At 36.3% G+C, this 20,940-nt stretch overlaps 1 protein-coding gene and 1 long non-coding RNA gene across 3 annotated transcripts in view; one reads left to right on the forward strand and one right to left on the reverse strand.

The window, feature by feature from the left end:
- LOC137637362 (uncharacterized) overlaps positions 1-20,940 on the reverse strand; it is a 268,617-nt gene that overhangs the window by 58,828 nt on the left and 188,849 nt on the right. The window lies entirely within an intron of this gene.
- On the forward strand, positions 246-7,576 carry LOC137637366 (uncharacterized). The gene is made up of 3 exons (XR_011043591.1): positions 246-468; positions 2,977-3,100; positions 5,932-7,576. It is a non-coding gene; the product is annotated as an uncharacterized lncRNA (long non-coding RNA).

Raw genomic sequence — 20,940 nt, forward strand, 5'->3', positions numbered from 1 at the left:
GCAGACCCCTCAAGCAGACCTCCCTCATGCGGATCCCTCTCGAGCAGACCCCTCAAGCGGATCCCTCTCGCGGATCCCTCTCGAGCAGACCCCTCAAGCGGATCCCTCTCGAGCAGACCCCTCAAGCGGATCCCTCTCGAGCAGACCCCTCAAGCGGATCCCATTCAAGCAGACCCCCTCAAGCGGATCCCTCTCGAGCAGACCCCTCAAGCGGAGCCCTCTCGAACAGACCCCTCAAGCGGGTCCTTCTCGAACAGACCCCTCAAGTGGATCCCTCTCGAGCAGACCCCCCTCAAGCAGGTCCCTCTCAAGCAGACCCCCTCTCAAGTGGATCCCCTCTCTAGTCGATTCTCCTCAAGTGAATCCCTCTCGAGCAGACCCCTCAAGCGGGTCCCTCTCGAGCAGACCCCCCTCAAGCGGACATCCCCACAAGTTGACACCCACAATGGGACCACCATAGGCAACAAGGTAAGTCAGAAATCAACGAAGCACATCATCGTAGTTTCTAGATTTGTTCTTCCCTAAAGTTTGTTTAAACATTTTGTTTATTTACAGGGACATTTTCTACTACATTATAGTACTCAGTGCTTCATGGTGAGGGAAGTATTCATTTAGTATAAACACACACTCTTTCTTGCCCCATCCTTTTTTTTTTCCGTCTAGTTGGAAAGATATTCCATAAACGTTAAGCACCAGTTCGATTAGGTTATCTTTATGTTTGTGCGATCAAATTTTAGTTTCAGGTCATCATAAAGTACATTATAAACTAAAGATCACATGAAAATAGTTTTCATTGTGATCCAGGAGCTTTTAAAGGATCTAGTGCGCTATAGCTATTTCGATGCACGTTTCCAATGTGCAGGAATCATGAGAAGTTAAAATTACTCTTAAAACATGACCACCTTGAAATCAAAAGTTAAAACTAAATTATCCATAAACAATCAGCTGAGTGACTTACAGTATTTTTCAAAGACAATGTATATAAGAAAGTTGTCTGCATGGTTTTAATTCCTGGGTTATTAATTCTTGCTAATTCCTGGCTTAAGTAATTTATGCTAATTCGCAATGGCCTTCGTCCCATTGTGGCGGGATGTTGCAAGGACAACCCCCACACCCTGAATCACACTTACAGACAATGGTCTCCACAAAACAAACTTTCCCCTTACTTTATCATAAACTGGACTCTTAGACAAAAGGTCACAAAAAAAAAAAAACATATCCTTAGAACTCTATTTCTTAAAACTAAAATAATCAATACCAAAAACCATCCACAATCAAAATGAACACTTAAAACTAATCAAAAACTTAAAACTAATTATATAATTAACAAAAAAAACCTTTCCGCAATCAAATAAATCCTATCAAAACTTAAAACTAACCGCAACCCAAACATGAAAACACAAAACACATATATATTACGAGTTCACCGACACCAAAGTTTGTATGCTTTTATATGTTATTTGCAACACAGTCGTTCACAAACTGCCGAACTGTCTTTCACGGCACAACCCTCAATCTGTGATTAACAGGTTAAACTGTGTGGCACGTTGCCACCACTGCCTCCCTAATTGGGGTCTTGGATGTCGTCATCATCGTCATCATCATCATTATCATTATCATTATCATCATCAATAGCAGCAATCGAAGTTCATTCGGTCCGGGTCATCAACAATAATCTATCCAAAGAGCAGTCTTAAATACAATCTCTTACAGGCCAGGTCGTCAACTAAAGATCGGCATTCGGGAAATAACTCTCCAAAGGAGGAATCACGGCCTGCCAAAATAAAAAAGAAAAACACTTACGAACACTCCTAACTAACTGAACTATCGCACTATAATCAAAGATAAATAATAAATTGTTCCTATCATTCACAATCACGATAAGCAAAGATAAACAAAACTGTACTTACTCAGAAAATCAATAATCACTTCCTCGCTGGTAAAGAAAAATAATAAATCCAGCGTTCACACAACTGACTCAGGACGCAGTCAATCAAAAAAGCATTCGCTCCGAAGCATTCACCACTGTCGTAACCTAACTAAAAAATGTAAACAAACAACCTCAAATATACCGACAGTCTTTTCCACTACAAACAATCATTCGCTAACTACCACTTGCTCTTCGGCGCGCACCGCGGACACACAAACACACACACACTCGCGCGATTTAGCAAAACTAAAGCAAATGAAATTCTCTCTCTCTCTCTCTCTCTCTCTCTCTCTCTCTCTCTCTGGATTTGGCAAAAGAAAAAATTAAAATAAAACAAACACAAATCCTCCACACCATCAATCTAGTTGAGTGAACATTATTGATTTTGTAGTATTGACGCTAGCCATTACACACTAGTTTCATGATTCATTGCTATCTTGAATCTTGTATCTGTTATCTGGTTGTATATAAATTGCCATTTTTTTATTGCCATTCCTATTCTTTTTAACCCTTTTACCCCCAAAGGACGTACTGGTACATTTCACAAAACTCATCCCTTTACCCCCATGGACGTACCGGTACGTCCTTGCAAAAAAATGCTATAAAATTTTTTTTTTTCGTATTTTTAATAATTTTTTGAGAAAATTCAGACATTTTCCAAGAGAATGAGACCAACCTGACCTCTCTATGACAAAAATTAAGGCTGTTAGAGCAATTTAGAAAATATATACTGCAAAATGTGCTGGGGATAAAATAACCCTTTGGGGGTTAAGGGTTGGAAATTTCCAAATATCCTGGGGTTAAAAGGGTTAAATATGTTACATAAGTTATATTCATCATACTCTTGTAGCTGTTGTGTATAACTGAGAAGCACGTTCAGTTAAACAGCATTCAGCATAGATTCTTTGAACTATGACAGTAAACCTTCAAAGGGCTGTTTATCAATTTTAACGCAACAGGACAACTTTTCTAAAGATCCTTACAGGTTTGAAAAGTAGGACAAGAGATTGTAATATCCTTATTCTCATATGTTTCTTTTCCCTCAGGTTGATCAAATATGAAAAGGAGGTCAATAGATTAAATGGAAGAATTGTGAGGAAGAGTTAAATCCTTATCATACAACGATGGTGGTTTAAGTCATTTTGCCATCTGGTTTCAGAGCTTCTAAAGGTAAGACATTGAACTTGGTAGAGTTGTTCTATTGATTTGAGGTCAATGCAAGAAATTATAAAGACAGCTTATTTTCGATGGTATGAAATAGAATGTGGTCTTAAAACTTTTTGTTTCTTTTGAAGCCTGATATAATGTGGGTCAAGTGGTTAAGTCTACTATTAGGTGTAACGATGATATTGTTATTGTTATCGCTTGCTTGACTACAACCCTAGTTGGAAAAGCAGAATGCCATAAGCCCAGGGGCTCCAACAGGGAAAATAGCCCGGTGAGGAAAGGAAACAAGGGAAAATAAAATATCTTACGAACAGTAACAACATTGAAATAAATATTTCTTATTTCTTAAATAAACTATGAAAACTTTAACAAAACCAGAGGAAGAGAAATAAGATAGAATAGTGTGTCTGAGTGTACTCACAAGCAAGAGATCTCTAACCCAAGACAGTGGAAGACCATGGTACAGAGGTTATGGCACTACCTAAGACTAGAGAACAATGGTTTGATTTTGCAGTGTCCTTCTAGAAGAGCGGCTGACCATAGCTAAAGAGTCTCTTCTACCCTTGCCAAGAAAAAGTAGTCGCTGAACAATTACAGTGGAGTAGTTAACCCCTTGGGTGATGAAGAATTGTTTGATAATCACAGTGTTGTCAGGTGTATGAGGACAGAGGAGAATCTGTAAAGAATAGGCCAGACTATTCGGTGTCTGTGTAGGCAAAGGGAAAGAACCGTAACCAGAGAGAAGGGTCCTATGTAGTACTGTCTGGCCAGTCAAAGGACCCCATAACTCTCTAGCGGTAGTATCACAACGAGCGGCTGGTGCCCTAGCCAACATACTACCTTAGAAGTAAAGAACGAAATGCTTCTGAAATAAAACTAAAATATTGAAGGTACTGTTGATAGGAAATCTTGAATATAAAGTACACTTCACTAAGGTGAGAAGTGACAGTTTGTTGAAACTCGTGTTAGAACCGAATTGACTGACGATATATTGATATTTGTATTATAGTCGTCTTCAGCTTTCATTCATGTTTAGATGTGGTATAACCCGAAGTGGATAATGTGGGAGGGTGGGCTGTGCCACCCTAGCAGTACCAGCCGAACTCGGTTGAGTCCCTTGTCAGGCTGGGAGGAATGTAGAGAGGAGACGTCCCCTTTTTTGTTTCATTTGTTTGATGTCGGCTACCCCCCAAAATTGGGGGAAGTACATACATACATATACCAAGGCACTTCCCCCAATTTTGGGGGGTAGCCGACATCAACAAATGAAACAAAAACAAAAAGGGGACCTCTACTCTCTATGTTCCTCCAGCCTAACAAGGGACTCAAATTGGGGGAAGTGCCTTGGTATATGTATGTATAACCAGAAGTTGCATCATTTATCAACGTAATTTTTCTCTGATTCTCTTTCAAGATTCCGTCTTTTAGAAGTATGGAATCAAATAGCATTTAGCTAACACAAAACAATCTAATGTGGGATTTTTGCCTGGATTTTTCGTTTTCATTACGAAGTTAATTTATAGCATTTAATGCAATCATCAATTTTGTCGAGGAAAATGAAAGAAACTGCTAACGCCACAAATAGCTCAAGATAAGCTTTTGCATGGTGCAATATAGGAGGAATTGATCAAAACTATGAATTATATAGGGTTTTCCCCATATCGAGAAACCTTTTGCATAGATTAACATTGCAAGTCAATTTAGTGTTCCGAGAATTTGCAACTTTGAACCCCACAAATGACTTATTGTGCTATAGATCTTGCCTTTTTATCCAATTGAGCTAGACCATATTTTAGGAATCAAAAGCTTGCTTATAGATACATGTTTGTCGTGAATTTGAAAATCCCATAGATGATAAAATTCTTTGAGAACTTTCATAATACATATACCAAGGCACTTCCCCCAATTTTGGGGGGGTAGCTGACATTAACAAATGAAACAAAACAAAAAGGGGACCTCTACTCTTTACGTTCCTCCCAGCCTGACAAGGGATTCAACCGAGTTCAGCTGGTACTGCTAGGGTGTCACAGCCCACCCTCCCACATTATCCACCACAGATGAAGCTTCATAACGCTGAATCCCTTACTGCTGTTACCTCCGCGGTCATCTAAGGCACCGGAGGAAGCAGCAGGGCCTACCGGAACTGCGTCACAATCGCTCGCCATTCATTCCTATTTCTAGCACGCTCTCTTGCCTCTCTCACATCTATCTTCCTATCACCCAGAACTTAAGGTAAAGATATACCGTAGTAGCAAAAATGCACCCGGGGCATTATTAGCAAGGGGAGAATTCTACATATCTTGACCCTCATAAACTAACTGCCTAAGTCATTTTCTCCACTTGTTGGGAAATAGAAAAAACCTTCTCATTTCCCAATTCTTTATATCATTGTATTGAGCTTCCATTAACAAATTCTAATTCACAAATTCCTCTGCTAAGAATTTGTGAATTGAAAATCAAGACAATGATATAAAGTATTAGGAAATGAGAAGGGTTTTTTTTGAGTTCCCAACAAGTGGAGAAAATGACTTAGGTAAATTAGTTTATGAGGGTGACGATATGTAAAATGTTTAAATGATTGCGTGCGCAGTTACAGTAACGGACTAAATAGAAATTGAAGTGCCTTCAAATAAACAACAAGGGTTACTATATGTCACTTTTTTTTGCTGTTTTTAGTGATAGGAACAAATATAAGATGTTTGAGTCCTTGTTTTACCTCGTTATCCATGTTTAATGTTTGAGTCCTTGTTGTACCTCGTTATCCATGTTTAGAGATACCAAATTATTTTAACGTGTACAGTATGACAGTATTAACTGATTTCATGTTATTTCAGAAAATCTGCTGCCTTGAGCGAAATCTGAAAGCAGCCCAGAGAATCGTCTCAATTGAAAACTCTTCGAGAGGAGGCCGAGTGTTCTCAGCGGGACGTGGCCAGTCGGTTATCAGTTCCGAAACCGATTCAAAGGTTTAAGTTGACAGATGATTGCCGAGATGGGAAAGAGAAGTCCCTCGCTTCCCTTGCGCTCTTCCAGATGCAGATCTGTTTTCTCCGTCACTGTTAAAGGATATTTTGTCCCTTTCATATGTGAAAGTAAACTTATGCACAGAAGTCCAAGGGGGTGGTAGGGTTACTCCTGAGGGAGGCTTGAGCTCATGTTTTCACTCATGTCTATGAATTGGTACGTGAATAATGTTTTACGTTATTGTATTATGGAATGTGCAGTAGAATTCCTTTGTAATGTAAATGTAATTGCCAAAGAATCACATTCTTCTATGAATGAACAAGGAAACCTTACTTTGGCATAAGCATATTTCGGCTGCTTTCAGTTTTTGTGATGTTTAATACTAGATGTGTTGGTTTAAAGAATGTACAATTTTTGTTCAAGCTCATAGAAAACCATAGATTTTTCAATTTAATTTTGAAAATTTTTCTTTAAGCGAAATTTTTATTGTGATAGTTAAATTTTAATTCCAATATTTTGAACTGGCTAATTTCATGTAAATTTCGTGGTGTGTTATGTAGGAAATTGAACTCGTAGAGCATTTTTTTACAATGAGCTGGACTTGTCATTTTTCATTTTAATTTGATTGACTATCACGTTGACTTTTTCATTGTTTACATGAAAATTTGTTTTACAAATTTAAATCCTGCCAGATGTCTTTAAAGGTAAAAACTTGAAATAGTTTGCGATCAATTAAATCAATAGTTATTCCTTTGGTTGAGTGTATGGGAATACTTTTATTATATGTATGACACATGCTGTCCCTTCGAAAGGTGGTACCAGCTTGGGGCTTAAAGAGCTTTTCGTCTTGAGTTCGACATTCATATCCTGTACCTGAAATAGGGATAAATACTGCTGTGGCCATTTTTAAGTCTGTGGGGAAAGCCTTACCTATTTATAACATTGTCAGTAACTAAAAAGATGCAGTTAAGTGAATTTTTATTCAAGTTAATCAGTCTAGGTTGAACATATACCAAGGCACTTCCCCCAATTTTGGGGGTTAGCCGACATCAACAAACGAAACAAAACAAAAAAGGGGACCTCTACTCTCTGCGTTCCTCCCAGCCTGACAAGGGACTCAACCGAGTTCAGCTGGTACTGTTAGGGTGCCACAGCCCACCCTACAGTATGGCTCTGAGAAATGTTAGACTTCACTGAAAAAAGTCTGATTGTTTCGAACAAAAACTATCTCGTTCTTTAATTGCTATGAGAAATTTGATCTTAACTTTTCAGATGCATTTGTAGCCGAAGTCTTAATTGACGTAGAAGCATTTTGAATTGTCTGGCAAAACTTAGAATCAATAGAAAAGTTATTTTACTACTTTACTTTTAAAATGTACATATTTTTTTATTGCCAATATTGCTTAGGTATTAAAACTAAATGATAGTGAACTGTTTACTGCATATATGTCCCGGGTGTAAATTGGCAAAGCATTGGTGCTACTATCTGAAGGAATTTTGTGTCTAGGAGTATGATTCAGGATTTTGTGTTTCTCAGCTTTATAGATTTCTAGATTATGAGATTATTGTAGCCTTTTTATTACAGCAAAGATAAGGTTTTCATGGTCAATCTGTGACATCGTAACTTAAGAATTCATTGATAATGAATTTGAATAGCATTATATATCTTTGATAACTTTAAGGTCAGGATGAAATTCTATTGGTTTTACATTGAATAGGTTTCTTTTTGCAAAATAATGCACCTGTTAAGATATCAATGGATTTTTAGAGGTTTTCGAAGCTATGATCTTCTGCAGTTTTATATAGACTTCAGGTGTATATATGTGGTAAATACAGAGTTCTTTTAAGATATTTAGTTTAAGATTCATTTTGTCTATTATACATACATATACCAAGGCACTTCCCCCAATTTTGGGGGGTAGCCGACATCAACAAATGAAAAAAAAAGAAAAAAGGCGACCTCTACTCTCTACATTCCTCCCAGCCTGACAAGGGACTCAACCGAGTTCAGCTGGTACTGCTAGGGCGCCACAGCCCACCCTCCCCCGTTATCCACCACAGATGAAGCTTCATAATGCTAAATCCCCTACTGCTGCTACCTCCGTGGTCATCTAAGGCATCGGAGGAAGCAGCAGGGCCTACCGGAACTGCGTCACAATCGCTCGCCATTCATTCCTATTTCTAGCACGCTCTCTTGCCTCTCTCACATCTATCCTCCTATCACCCAGAGCTTTCTTCACTCCATCCATCCATCCATTATGTGATAGTCTATTATATGATAGTATTATTGTCTCAATGCCTTCATTCCTGATGCGTTGAAATGCAGTCATATTACACACCAGTAGATAGTAGTTTTGGTTTGGCATTTACAATGTTGGTAAGGAGATATAGGGATTCATCTGCTCTTATTTGATTATAGTGAGATTTTGTTTGCTGGAAGTCGTGATTATCTGTAACTTGCGACTTTGAACTGTAAATCGCGATAGTATTTTACTTGGTCTAGGAAGTATTGGATTCATATAAGGTGTTTGTTCTTGGTTTAATAGTTTGGGACAAATATTTAGTTCATGACAGAAGCAAGGAAATCTGAAAGAACCAGATGGTGGAGTTTGGACGCTAGAAAGAGTTTGTTAATGATACATTGCTTCCAGTTAGTATATAATACCATTTGTCATCAGGATGTTAGATGATAATAATAGTACTTATAGTCTATTTCTTTTAGCGAGGCAGATTTGCACCGACTCGCAACGGTGCCCTTTTAGCTCGGAAAAGTTTCCTGATCGCTGATTGGTTAGAATTATCTTGTCCAACCAATCAGCGACCAGGAAACTTTTCCGAGCTAAAAGGGCACCGCTGCGAGTCGGTGCAAATCTGCCTCGCTAAAAGAAATCGACTATAGTATTCGATACGCAATGTGACTGTGGATTTTAGTTTTCATATTCTAATTCCTAACATCAGAAATTGACGTTTAATGCTTCTATGTTTCAAACATCTAGGTTTGACATTTATATGTTTGATATCAGGTTTAAGGTTCCATTTGTTTTAAATAAATTGAGCACTAATCTTGTCTTCTACATGAGGATAGGTTCAGAATGTATTATTTTCAATGTTATCTAACTGCTTTCTAAAATATTTCCAAATTAGAAATTTAGTTTAAGAAGTTGGAAGCTCAAAAAAGGGATTTTGACGAAGGAAAAATCTATTTCTGGGGAGAGACCTGTGGCGCCCGGTGAAAAGAGTCCTTCTTATATACCTTTTCTGATAAAACCTTCCAACTATACCAGAGAAAGATAAAAGCATGGAATGCTGAGGTTACAACCCTCGCGCGAGCACCTTTTGGGTGTCGTATATAAAGCAAAGGCGCATGAAATCCACTATTCACAGGTTGTCTTCCATTTAGTTAATTCCTTCGTCAAAGGGATGGGCCGATACAAAGGCCCTAGCCAACCCTACGACATTCATTTATATTTTCCTTGGGTAAATGACGTGACATTTCTTCGAAACACATTATTGCTATTATTATCGTTATTACTAGCTAAGCTACAACCCTAGTTGGAAAAGCAAGCTGCTATAAGCCCAAGGGCTCCAACAGGGAAAAATAGCCCAGTGAGGAAAGGAAATAAGGAAATAAATAAACGATATTAGTAATAAAAATTAAAATTAAATACTTTAAAAGCATAAACAACACTAAAACATATTTAATTTATGAACTATAAATGGACTTGTGCAAGCCTGTTCAACATAAAAGCATTTGCTGCGAGTTTGAACTATTTTTGTGAAAGAGGTTTGCTTTTCTTCAAGTTTCAGTTCTTGAACAATTGAATCTCTTTTAGTCTGCTTAAGAAAGTTTCCTGCACAGATTTTAATCTGGGAAAGTCTTATCAGTTTATGATTCCTTTGGCTTCATAAATTAAAATAGATTTTTGTACTTACAGATAAGCAAAGTGTTTTACCTGATTTCATTTTTCCATCAGAATATTGATTCAGGATTAATGTGATCAGTTTTGTTTAATTTTTAATTATATAAATTTTGGCAACATACAGTAGGATATGTGACCTGCTGTTTTTAACCCTTTTACCCCCAAAGGACGTACTGGTACGTTTCACAAAACTCATCCTTTACCCCCATGGACGTACCACTACGTCCTTGCAAAAAAATGCTATAAATTTTTTTTTTTTTCATATTTTTGATAATTTTTTTGAGAAAATTCAGGCATTTTCCAAGAGAATGAGACCAACCTGACCTCTCTATGACAAAAATTAAGGCTGTTAGAGCAATTTAAAACAAATATACTGCAAAATGTGCTGGGAAAAAAATAACCCCCTGGGGGTTAAGGGTTGGAAATTTCCAAATAGCCTGGGGGTAAAAGGGTTAATTCAGAAAGTAATTTGTCCTTTACAAATTTGGTCTTAGAAAGTCTATTTTTTGGTACTTGAGGTCATCGTATCTAATAGCACCAGTGTCGAACCCACAGGATGGTGTTGTCGTTTGTTTCTCTGAGGTCTTCATCTGATCAAGGAGAGTCCAGTGGACACCCTCGTACGATGTTTTCCATTGTAGTGTTGCCCCACATGGGCATTGAAGGTTGGTGGGTGATCTCTATTTGTGTCTGTTATCTTTAGTTTTGCCCACTTTTATCCTTTGGTTAGGGTTACTCGATTGTTCTTGGTCAGGGTGTTTCATTGGGCAGCGCCCCATCAGATGGCCATTGGTCGCTTATCAGCCTCTTCTCTAGCCTGTGAGCAGCTGGCCAGATTGGATCTAGTCCATCCATTGTTATGAAGCTTTTATTATTATCACAAGCTTAGCGGGATTTCAGTCCGCCCTGCTTCCCGATGATTGTGGAGTGGATCCCTGAGATCATTAATTTTATTCTTTTCAGTTTTTGCTAGCGTTTCTCGTATATTGAGTGGCGGGATACCTGGTACTATGTATAAAGATGCTAGAGGTGTTGATTTTAAGGTACCAGTAATAATTTGAGATTACTTATTTGGCTCTGGATCTACCTTATAGGCATGGCATGAGATTGCCCACACTGGTGCACAGTACTCTGCAATAGAGTAAGAAAGTGCCAGGGCTGTTTGTCTGTCTCAGGGTCTGTTCCTCAGCTGGTGTAGGCGAGTTTACTGAGGAGTTTGTTCGTAGTTGCTGCTTTATTTGCTTTTATTTGCATGTTCTTTAAAGGAGAGTGTTGTGTCAAGGGTGACACCTAAGTAGATGGAGTAGGGAGGATTTTCCAGTTTTGTTACCCAATTTGATCTTTAATTTTTTGCTTGGCGATTGATCACGTGGAAGGCACACACCTGTGTTTTCCTTGGATTGGCATTGAGGTGCCACATTTTGTTGTAGGAGAGGGTAGTCAGGGCTTTAGACATAATTTCTTCGATGGTAGTAAAGGAGTCCGGTTGTCTAAAAATGCACAGGTTGTCTGCATATATGTACCTGCGGATGCTCAGGCACTTAGGCTGGTCATATGTTTAGATCTTAAATGGTGTTGGTGCCAGCACTGACTGTTGTGGAAGGCTGTTGTTATGTATCTTCCATCTGCTTTTCCTGTCGTCTTTTTCTACAAAAGATTGCTGATTGGAAAGTAATGATTCAGCGATGCGGGCTATGCTGGTATTCCCCATAGTTGGGCCACCTTCAGAAATATTGCTCTATAGTTTACAGTAACATATGTTTAAGGCTGACAAAGACTGTTCCGGTGATTTCCTTCTAAAGCCTGTTCTCAATGTATTGCATCACGTTTCACATCTGACTGCGGGAGGATCAACCTCGTCTAAAACCAGCTTGGTTTGACGACAGTGGTGCTTCGGTAGTTGGTTGGATATGGGCTAAGATCATTCGTTCGTGTAAGTTGTACAGGATACGCATTAACCCTTTTACCCCCAAAGGACGTACTGGTACGTTTCACAAAAGCCATCCCTTTACCCCCATGGACGTACCGGTACGTCCTTGCAAAAAAATGCTATGAAAAAATTTTTATTCATATTTTTGATAATTTGTTGAGAAAATTCAGGCATTTTCTAAGAGAATGAGACCAACCTGACCTCTCTATGACAAAAATTAAGGCTTTTAGAGCAATTTAAAAAAAATATACTGCAAAATGTGCTGGGAAAAAAATAACCCCCTGGGGGTTAGGGGTTGGAAATTTCCAAATAGCCTGGGGGTAAAGGGTTAAGGATATAGGTCAATAGCTCTTGGGGGATGATGGATCTTTCCCTTGGTTTCAGCAAGGCCGTTACTCTCACTACTCCAGATCTTTGGGATTTGGTAAATCGTTGCACAGGAATTGAATAGCAACAGGAGCCATGCTTATGTTTTGTCTCCAAAATGTAAGATAATTTTTATTAGGTCATCTACGCCAGCCGTTTTCTCTGGTCTGAGAAGTTTCATAGCAGCATTAGAAGTTTTATTCCAGCTGTTACCAAGTTGTGGAATGATCTTCGTAATCGGGTAGTTGAATCGGTAGAACTTCAAAAGTTCAAAGTTGGAGCAAATGTTTTTATGTTGACCAGGCTGACATGAGTCTTTTTATAGTTTATACATGACATATCTGTTTTTGACATTAATAGTTTGTATAAGACATATCTGTTTTGACGTTGTTACTGTTTTTAGAGTGATTTATTGTTAATTTATTCTCATAATTTATTTATTTCCTTATTTCCTTTCCTCACTGGGCTATTTTTCCCCTATTGGAGGCCTCGGGCTTATAGCATCTTGCTTTTCCAACTAGGGTTGTAGCTTGGCTAGTAATAATAATAATAATAATTTAGTTCTTTTAAGGTGAACAGTTGCAAGGTGTCGTCACGGTTTTGCATGATATGGTCCATGCCCTGTCTCATTTTTGTTAGGTAGCCACTCTTTGTTGTGAGGCTTGCTGTTCAGCAGCAGTTGGTGCGCTACCTAGTAGGGGTCTACGGCAGCTAATCTAGGCTGGGGCTTTTCCCAAGTTCAGTTTCTCAATGGTTACCCAGGCTTTTTGGCTTTTATAGTTCATGTTTATGGAAGGAATGCGTTCGTGCCAGCATTCTTTTTCTGATTGAAGCCAGAAATGCCCGTCTTAGTTCCATGGTTCGCGTTCGTGCCAGCATTCTTTTTTGTCACTGATTGAGGCAAGAAGTGCCTCTCTGAAGTTCCATGGTACTTTTAGGAAAGGGATCTTCGTTATATGCCTGAATGTAATTCCTGTACTGCTTTCTGGAGTGTTCGTTGAGACCTGTTACTTGTCATTTTGTCTTCTGAAACTGAGCCTTAGGATTCAGGATTCCTTGTCTTTAATGTTTATCTTTAGGGTACAAAGTTTGCGGCTTAGCTTATGGTTCCTTGTCTTGTAAGATATCATGAGTTTAGTAAACTATTAGTTTTCAACTGTTTTCATCAAGTTTGTTCAAGAGTAATAGAACTATTCTTTAGTTGGATTCAGAAAGAATTTGTCCCGTACAAATTTTAGTCTTTAGTAATCTTAGCTTAAGATACTTTTGGGTCCAGAAATTGCAGATGAAGTTTGGCAAATTTAAATTCAGAAAGTCTTTTACTTATTGTCATATTGCCTTGAGAATTCATAGTCTACAATATTATTTACCTTCGTAATATAAAGTTCGAAGCTTGGGATATGTTCATTGGTATTCATAAGAAATTTAGTTAGATAATATTTCTTATAGATTTGTGTTTTTCATTCATTTTATAGGAAATCTGAGTCCGTCTTTTAATCCTGGATTCAGAAAGTTAATGTTCCGTACAGGATTTGGTCCGGGAAAGTCTGTTTATGATACTGATGGGTATAGTAAATATAGATAGATTTTGATTTATTTAATTGAGTGTGTCTTAGATCAGATATTACCAATTGCATAATCACTACTCTTGAATTAGGTTATTCATCGGAACTTCACTACAATTCCGTTAACAAATATTAACTGATATTAACTCTCAGTTATATAACTCTTAATGCTGAACAAGCATTGATAGAAAAAGCTAGTCTTCTAAGACTATAAGAGAATTATAAAAGGGCTTATAAAGTTGCTTATATAGCAGTGTTTCAAAGAAATATTTACTGATACATGATACATCAGAAACGTTATGGCATCGACTGACTTTCTGGATGTCCTTGTTTTATCGGTTTGTGAAAACTTTTACCGTACAATATTAGTTTTGTCTGTGATTTTTCCTACTTTCAACCCATTTTCTTTTGAAAAAAGCATATTTCTCCATAGTTGTTATGCCTGAACTGTCAGTTTTTACTTGCAATGGCACAGATAAGAAGGTATTTGTCCAGAATGCACTTTAATTATTGGTCCAAAAATATGTTATTTGTCATTGAAAATTACTTTTGGAAAGTTCCACACAATAATTCCATTCATGAAAATCTCATACCTAAAAGTTTTTTCAAATTTCTAGTTTTTAGTTTTCAAAATTCTGCTTGTTTTTCTATATACCCCCTAACATTTCTTCTGAGTTTTATTTGTATGAAAACTAGATTTTACAGCCATGAAAGTCATGTGAAATAGTTTCTTAGCTCAGAAAGTTTATCTTAAGTTTGTGTTCCTACAATTTTATAGATTTTGCGGTGCACTCTGCCAATTAAGTAGAGAGATTCTTGCAAATGGTAGAGGGGACTTTGTCCAGCAATTGTAGGCTTACATGATGTTGCATAGAAATGGGAGTTCTTGACTGAATTTTATTTACCAAGTTTATTTTACATATACCAAAGGCCCCAAAGGCACTTCCCCCAATTTTGGGGGGTAGCCAACATCAACAATGAAACAAAACAAAAAGGGGACCTCTACTCTCTACGTTCCTCCAGCCTAACCAGGGACTCAACCGAGTTCAGCTGGTACTGCTAGGGTGCCACAGCCCAACCTCCCACATTTCCACCACAGATGAAGCTTCATAACGCTGAGTCCCCTACTGCTGCTACCTCCGCGGTCATCTAAGGCACCGGAGGAAGCAGCAGGGCCTAAAGGAACTGCGTCACAATCGCTCGCCATTCATTCCTATTTCTAGCACGCTCTCTTGCCTCTCTCACATCTATCCTCCTATCACCCAGAGCTTCCTTCACTCCATCCATCCACCCAAACCTTGGCCTTCCTCTTGTACTTCTCCCATCAACTCTTGCATTCATCACCTTCTTTAGCAGTAATAGAACACCAAACTTTACCTGTTGACCTTTTTTTAGTAAGCGGTATTAGATAGCAATTTAGTCTTGTGAAACTCGTAAGATGAAATATTAAAGAAAACCCTTAAAACATCAAAACAAATGTCCAAAAGCGGGACAATTCTATCTGACAATGGGATGAATTTTGTAAGGCCGATCTCACAGACACTGAAGTGGCCCTGAGGTTCACGTGTAAGGGTATAAGTTTTACACATGAGTATTTACCTGATTTAATCACTTACATGGAATGAGTGTCGCGACCAAAGTCGATTTAGTTGTTTAGGTCACTTGTTTGCTTCCGAGGGGGAAGTGCGTGTCTTGATGCAACTAATTGTATTGTTGTAACAGACTGAAGGATGACTTTTTTTAATAAAATTAAACGTTGATTAACCCTTTTACCCCCAGGCTCTTTGGAAATTTCCAACCCTTAACCCCCAAGGGGTTATTTTTTCCCCAGCACATTTTGCAGTATATTTTTTTTTAATTGCTCTAACAGCCTTAGTTTTTGTCATAGAGAGGTCAGGTTGGTCTCATTCTCTTGGAAAATGCCTGAATGTTTTCAAAAAAATATAAAAAATATGAAAAAAAAAAATTTAAATAGCATTTTTTTTTGCAAGGACGTACCGGTACGTCCATGGGGGTAAAGGGATGAGTTTTGTGAAACGTACCAGTACGTCCTTTGGGGGTAAAAGGGTTAATGAATAGATTGTGTTGATGCAATTTAACAAAAAAAAAATTCTAACTTAATCGTGTGAATTAACATTTAAGTAACTCGTTTAGTTCTTGAAATATAATCTATAATTAACATATTTGGTTGAGTAAAAACTAGCTAGTTAATTGTAGTTGAAAAATTTTGATTTGCAAATGGTAGGTGACTTCTCCAATATAATTTGTCATTTCCCTATCAAATTTTACTTCCAGTATTCAGTGTTGGTGACAAAATTTCAGTCTTTTTATGGTTACAATACTTATGGTCATAAAATTAGTTCAATTTAGTCGTGCTTTTTGACAACTTGATGTAAAATTTAACATCGGGATGTTGGAAAATGTTAGAATGGGATGTGTAAAGTACCGTTAACTTGCTAATTTCTATATAAAAAATCAGTTCAGATCACGTTAATTAAAATCGTGAGGATTAACGTTAAGTAAACCATAAGACTTTACTCCATAAATATTTAAATTTAATGAAAACAATTTAGTTTGCATAAATCTAACAATAATGGCTAACCTAACCTAACCTAACCTACCTATCGAACATTTAAATTTGGTACTTGAATGGGAAAATAACCAAAGCATTGAAGTAATTTTGCTTTGGAAAATATAAGATTTACTAATATAATTTCATAAATTTCTAAATATAATGAAATTACAGCTAAAATCAATGCAATGATGATAGTCAACAATCAGTAAAAACTAAAATGGGAAAATGACAAGTTAAAAAAGCTCGGGGAAAATGTAAATATAGATTTAAAATACTGATTAATTTGTAAATGAATTGCAGTATGTAAGAAACTTAAGTATTAAAATATTAAAAAAATAGAGTTCAGCATAAATGAAATATCAAGGCGAAGTCAGAATTAATCTGCCAAAAGATCTAAGTCCAGAAAGATGATTTGAATCTATAAATTATTATTATTATTATTACTATCCAAGCTACAACCCTAGTTGGAAAAGCAAGATGCTATAAGCCCAGGGGCTCCAACAGGGAAAAATAGCCCAGTGAGGAAAGGAAATAAGGAAATAAATAAATGAAGAGAACAAGATATATTTAATTGTTTAAAGTTTAAAGACATTTGATTTTCATTCAGCTTAAATCTTGTTCCACATTGAGTCTTGAGTTTTACTTGAATTCAAGTTAAAATAATCTATAGCCATTTGTCAGTAAAATTACTGTTTTCCATTGAAGTTAGTTTAATTTAGGTTTAAATGATTAATAATTAAACCAATTATCAATAAAAATTAAAGTAAAATTGACAAAATCAAAAGGTAAATCAGAAAAAGAAAAATTGAGAATTAGAAGTGACACAGTTAGCCTATATTATAAAAAAAAATGTCTTATTTTTTGGAAATTAGAGTAAAATTCTTTATTAAAATATGCAAGTTCATAAAAACAATATCTAAATTAAAACTAATTTGCAAAAATCGAAAAAAACGAAGGTATTCAAAGTCTATAACTAGGTATTTTTTATTTTTTTTTTTTTTAAATCCCAGCTCTGGGTATATTATTTTTTTGTCTTAAATTCATTAAAACACCAAATTTACATGGTAAGGCCAAGAAAATGTATTTGGAATAACGAAACCAATTACTTAAATTGTAAGAAATTAGCATTTTCATTATAAAAATTCAAAGTTTGAAGTCCCTTTGTTGAGTATGTGGTACTGTGACAATTTTTCTAACTTAATTTGACATTTTCCTGTCATATTATACGTTTAATAGTCAGTATTGGAGAGAAAATTTAAGTATTTTGTAGTTATAATATTTATTATCATAAAATTACTCATATTTAGTCACCCTTATTGACTTTTTTATGTAAAATCTGATGTAAGAATGGTAGAAAATGTTAGAAAATTGTCTTAATTATGCTAAATTTGCTAAATAATTTCAATCAGTCGCTCAAATCGAGAAATTTAAAGTAAATTAAAATTCCATATAGTTTTGGAAACGATTTTGAAATATCCACCATCGAAATATTACAGATTATATTATATTTTCATTGCTTTGAGTTTGAAAATTGCCTGCTTAAATTACCCTAAACTTGCTAAATATCAGTTCATATCGAGAAATTATATTCTAAATTCCAAATAGCTTTGAAAACAATGATAAAATTTCCTTATTTAATATTTACGCTTACATTATCATTTATAACTGTCCCAATGGGTAATTTATTAATTATAGATATCTTTATGGTAAAAATTTCCCTTTATTCTATGAACTTGAAGGAAAAGGTGTCCATTTCTATACCAAGGCAGAATTTCCTTTAAGAAACTTCAAAGGTAAACTGAAAGCATAATGAAGATGTATGTTTACATCCCGTAGAGTTTCTCATATTTAATTCATAGGTATTTTTTGTCATTACACTGACATTATGAGGAATTGTTTGAAAAACTCTATGGGTTTTTCACGCCACATTTCATAAGAATTTACTCAAGATAAAAATTCTACGGGATTTTCACGCCATATTTCATAAGAATTTAATCCAAACAAGAGAAAAATCTAAGGGATTTTCACATCATATTTCATAAGAATTTACTCAAGATAAAAACTCTACGGGATTTTCACTCCATATTTCATAAGAATTTACTCAAAACAGAGGAAAAACTCTACGGGATTTTCACTCCATATTTCATAAGAATTTACTCAAAACAGAGGAAAAACTCTACGGGATTTTCACGCCATATTTCATAAGAATTTAATCCAAACAAGAGAAAAATCTAAGGGATTTTCACACCATATTTCATAAGAATTTAATCCAAACAAGAGAAAAATCTACGGGATTTTCACGCCCCATTTCATAAGACATTACTAACAGATTTACGTACCATAATAAAACATAGCCATGAGGGTGAACGTTAGCTCAGGCATGTCTTAAGAGTAACCCTAACCCCCCCCCTTGGACATCTGTGCTTAACCAGTTTACTTTTAATATATGAAAACAAAACATCCTTTAACAGTGACATAGAAAACGGATCTGCATCTGGAAGAGCACAAGGGAAGCGAAGGACTTCTCTTCCCATATCAGCAATCAGCTGTTGACTTTAGAAACCTTTGAATTGGTCAAGAAACAGATAACTGGTTGGTTAGCTTTCACGGGTCATTGTATGTTGACCTCGTGGGGTAAATAAAAATATATTGATTTAATTATCCCATTAAAATAACGATTAACCAGACCCATATTTATACTTTATGGATTTGAATAAAAGAACGTCCAATTCTTAATAGCATTTTATTATCTTTACTTCCAAATGACTTATGACGTCATTACAATCTTTCTGGTTTAACACCATTGGAGGTTACAGAGGTGCTATACCTATGACGTCATTCCTACGTCATTATATATATGACGTCATACTTGGTTTGACAATTTGAAATCAACCTGCTATACCTATGACGTCATTGCTAAGTCACTAACAATGTGACGTCATCCTTGATTTGACAGAAATCTGACCTGCTGTACCTATGACGTCATTCCTACGTCACTATATATATGACGTCATACTTGGTTTGAAAATTAGAAATCACAGTTATACCTATGACGTCATTGCTACGTCACTAACAATGTGACGTCATCCTTGATTTGACAGAAATCTGACCTGCTGTACCTATGACGTCATTTCTACGTCACTAACAATGTCATTCTTGGTTTGACACCATTTGAAATCAGATCTGATATACCTATGACGTCATTGCCACATCACTAACAATGTGACGTCATCCTTGATTTGACAGAAATCTGACCTGCTGTACCTATGACGTCATTGCTACGTCACTAATAATGTGACATATATGACGTCATCCTTGGTTTGACAAATCAGTACCCTGCTATACCTATGACGTCATTAATAATGTGACTACATATATGACGTCATCCTTGGTTTGACAAATCAGTACCCTGCTATACCTATGACGTCATCCTTGGTTTGACAAATCAGTACCCTGCTATACCTATGACGTCATTGCTACGTCACTAACCACGTGACGTAACTATATATATGACGTCATTGAATTACTAATCATCTAGTTCTTTACGTACGGGATGTGGACTTTAAACCCGTATCCTTTCATGACCAATTTATACACATTGATCTTATTTAAACTCCAGTTGGGTATTACTTATGACCTTATTTTATACCTACTGGTTTATACTCTGTACCCAGCAGTACTTTTAAATCATACAGTTTATACTTGTAATTCTTCTTTTACCTGTACTTCTATACATACCTTTGAATGTTCAGTTCTCTTTAATGGCAATCCTCAACTTATTAATTATTCAGGAAGGAAAGAAAATGGAATGTGGGATAGAAATAGAAAAATTGAAAATGAGCCAGAGATTTTCACATAAGCATAGATTTTATCATACTTGATATTAATAAGGGATAAGAGCTAATTTTGTATATACGATAGAAGGAACCTTGAAAATGAGCCAGAGATTTTCATATATTTCATTTAGGCATAGATAACATACATTATCTTATCAAGGGGCTAGAAAAAGAATGTTTCGATAGAATTTACATTCTTTATTTTGCAAACCTTATATTTAATGAACCATTTTCATTTTAGCAGCAAATACCTCCTGATTTCTAAATTACACCCACTAAGAATAAAATCCTAAATAAAGATGGCTACAGTGGTGGTGATTGTGGAATTGAACTGTAGACATACTTTTAAATACATTTAGATAATCAGTCTAATTCTGAAAGTAACAATAAAAGTCTGCTACTTAACTGAAGCTTGCAAAAAGTGACCAAGCAAGACAATTTTCAATTGCCTGCAAGATATGAAAAGCAGGAAAAAGACCCTTTCAGTGGAGATGAGTACTCCATAGCCATTGCCACGACAGTAAAATACAATACCATAGTAGAACTTGAATAAGAGGATAGAAATTACTAGGATTCCTCAGGTAGGATACTCTGATAATGAGGACTACAACCTAACTAATAGCCAAACTGACCAAAAACCATTTAAATATCTATCCTTAAAACATTGGTGAGTAAATAAATTTGATA

The sequence above is a fragment of the Palaemon carinicauda genome, unplaced genomic scaffold (assembly GCF_036898095.1).
Source record: "Palaemon carinicauda isolate YSFRI2023 unplaced genomic scaffold, ASM3689809v2 scaffold69, whole genome shotgun sequence".
Classification (NCBI taxonomy): Eukaryota; Metazoa; Arthropoda; class Malacostraca; order Decapoda; family Palaemonidae; genus Palaemon; species Palaemon carinicauda.